Source organism: Ambystoma mexicanum, chromosome 11 (genome assembly GCF_040938575.1).
Source record: "Ambystoma mexicanum isolate Mex_15411 chromosome 11, UKY_AmexF1_1, whole genome shotgun sequence".
In the NCBI taxonomy this organism is placed as follows: Eukaryota; Metazoa; Chordata; class Amphibia; order Caudata; family Ambystomatidae; genus Ambystoma; species Ambystoma mexicanum.
Window position 1 is genome coordinate 1309021330 of NC_090934.1, and position 3289 is coordinate 1309024618.

Below are 3289 nucleotides of genomic sequence, written 5' to 3' on the forward strand. Positions count from 1 at the left end.
GATGACTAGCTATCTATAGGTGTCATAAGCGCTGCTCTTTAGAAACGGCGTAAAGGTCCACGATTTGCAGAATTGATGGGAGTAATTTGCTGTCTGATTTCTGTGAAAGCCTGGAAGGACATTACAACATTACCAATACACGTTTTTTTCAGCAAACACTTCAAAAAGCCAATGCAATTTTAGTAGTCTGCTCCGATTCGCCAACCTCTAATTTAATTTAAAACCCTGCTAAAGAAGATTAACACTATTTCTGGACTGCCTCTGGTGATGAATTGGTCCAATTCTCCCTCCAGCATGTGAAATATTTATCCGGAAAACCCACTTATCAATTTGCGACATTGCTGCAATGAGTAATACTGATTACACATTTTCTAACAACTTGAAATGGTTTTCTTGTATTACATTTGACCAAAAAACCACAATGGCATAAGAACATGAAAGTACATGCATTGGAACACATTCACGTTAAACCACAGGAAAAACAATTAGTGACCACATGGTCGTTATTATGTTGCTGCTGAAATACAGGACAATTGCAGTATAGTAATTCCCCTGTAAGAAAGAAAGTCCATGTGGTGAACTCTCCAACACATACTGATGCATTCTCCAACAGTTAACTTCCATGATGCCTTTTTTCCGCCAACACTGGGTTTAAGCATTGTGCTAGGGAGATTTGAGCACAACCCTCTGACGGCGGGCTGTGTAACCATCTAATCTAAGAGTGAGCTGGCATGTCACCCTGAAGGGCACGCCAGACCTATCTGTGGAGCGTAGCTATGGCAGAGCAGTCAGGCTTGGCTTTGGGGATTTAGGAGGGCAGATGGTCAAGTGCAGTTGGTCCACACTTTTAAACAGAGAGAACACTCACACTGGTGCACTGAAGAATATACCTTTTTAAGAAGTCAGACACATATATCCGGTTGGGGGGATAGCTCAGGGGAAAGTGGGCAACACACTTGTCTTGAGAACACGACAATGTGGTGCAATATGGGTTTGATCCCCGGTCTGGTGCTTAAAAGCTGGAGACGTCTGGCATTAAGCTTGATTTAAATGAACAACACAAATAAAAAGAATACAGAGGCCATTGCTTCCTAGGAGGAAGCTCCTTGTCTCTGGAATACCTGCCCACTCTTCCTTGACAGCAATCTGAATTTGAGAAGAGCTTGAATACCTGGCTCTTCCTTGGAAAATCTTTTTGTTGTATTCCCTCCTCTACTCCCAGTACTAAGAGACTGGATATTAAAGTACCTAAGAAAAACTTCAAATCAAGTCAACAAGGTCAAAGATGGACTACAAAGTTGAAGGTTGATGAAACACATCTTTATTTGTCTTACAACAGCTGTTATGGGAGCCCTGGGACATGACATCCCTAACACAGCTAGCATCACCCTCACTGGACCAGGGCAGGGCACAGGGGTCTATTGAGTAAATGCTGTGGCGGGAAGGAGGGTCAGGCAACGACTAGAAGCTAAGGAGGACATATGAGACTTCATGTAATCTCAAGAGATCTCGCATGATTACATGCACAGCTATTTACAGCAAAATCCTGCATCCCATGCCAGATGTTCCGAGATTCTGACCTAGAAGGATCTCCTGCATCTTGTCCCATATCGGCGCCACCCGGGAAGAAACAAAAAGAACAGAAGAACACAGACAGTGTGGAAAAGAAGAACAGAAGAACGGACACCGAAAGACAGAAGAAAGAATCGAGAACACAGACAACCAGAAGAGGACCAACGAAGATAGGTGGAACCTCTGTTGAACTGTCCTGTGACATGCTCCCTTGTTTCTTCTCCATCGCACTCCCTAACTGTCAGCGAATTACACCTGTGAAGGAAAGAAAAAACAGGTTAGTGAGCGTCAAGAGACACAGGGCCACTGGAATTAGCCCGGACTTGGTTTTATCACTTACCTTTGGCACTGAGGAGCTTGGTGCTTGTTTACGGTGCCGAGCAGTTTGCTGACTTCTCCACCTACAGACAGGAAAAAGACATTCCAATAGTCTGAGCTGAACCAGAGCAAGAGAACGCTAAGGCATTAATATTGGACAAGAACCACCAAACAAGAATTACTGCAAACAAGCTACGGGGTATCTGCAACCACTGAAGCGGTGCATTAAGCTATGGAGTGAGGATATCCCTGCAGCCGTGGCCGTCCCTGGCATTCTCCTGCTCATTGATAGTCAACACTGGGAGTCCTCGAGATACATACCCTGGCAGCCACTGTCGATGAAGAGAGAAAGGGTAGGCAGAGTGGGTCACAGGGAGGGTTTGCACACAGAAGCCCCTAGCAGCCTCCCTCCTTCTTGCAGATGGACCAGACTCCAGGGAGCAGTGAGAGGGTAACCCCATCCTAAACACCATAACCACTAAGGCAGCTTGGGAATCCAAGCCACCCCCTCATTGTGCACTTGCCCTTGATTGTATAATCATTCAAGGTGCAGAGCAGGATGTGGGTGGACAGGCACAAGCAAGGGCGATCTGCGTCCTGACGTCTGGAAGCTGACATCCAGGTAGGACGTCACAATAGCTTCTTCAAACATCATCTTGCTTGTTGTTGTTGACTCTTGAGTCTGCACTTAATTTCTTCTGCCAGATTTGCAGTTCTTGTCTGAATTTCAGACTCACTCAAGATGAAACGGGTGTATCTCATTTGCTCTACGTCAAAAGATCCCCATGTCAAGTGGCCAACTTACTACAAAGGACAGCATGTCTTGTATTTCTGTTGAAGTACATCAAACAACCTCCATGTCAAAGATGCACAGTAAAAGGTCAACCTGCTACAAAGTTCGGCATGCCTATAAAGTGAAAACTCTAACATACACACGTGTATTCTATGTTTCCCTTTCATTCTGATTGCCTTCTATTTATAACACACCCCTTAGCCATGTTTCATGCCCGTTCACAACCTTCTCCAGTACTGATTTCACATTTCTCTCAGAAAGATATACATGTCGACCTTAAAATGTCTATATTTTAGCCTGTCTATATTTTGTATATCTACCCTTTGACTCCACACCTATGTAACACCTTTAAACAATTGGAAGTTCTGGTCAATGTGTGATGTAATACTCACTTTCCCAGTATGGTAGGAAAATACCAGTTCTTTTGGACATGCTGTGGTTGTAGTCAAATAATGATTCTGGGATGAGAGACACTAATTCCCAGCATTCAGAGGTTTAAGGCAAACAGCAGAAATAGCTTTCATGCCTCGCATTTCTAGCATGCACTGCACCATTTCATTTGGTCAGTGTGTTTTTCGGCGTCCATCAATTGCCCCAGCTTTAAAC

The 3289-nt window shown here is 44.3% G+C and overlaps 1 long non-coding RNA gene across 1 annotated transcript; it reads right to left on the reverse strand.

Annotated features, from left to right (window-relative positions):
• Positions 1–1300: 1300 nt before the first annotated feature.
• LOC138504847 (uncharacterized) lies at positions 1301–2503 on the reverse strand. The gene is made up of 3 exons (XR_011280008.1): positions 2212–2503; positions 1913–1973; positions 1301–1827 (listed from the first exon to the last, which is right to left on the reverse strand). It is a non-coding gene; the product is annotated as an uncharacterized lncRNA (long non-coding RNA).
• Between the last annotated feature and the right edge of the window lie 786 nt (positions 2504–3289).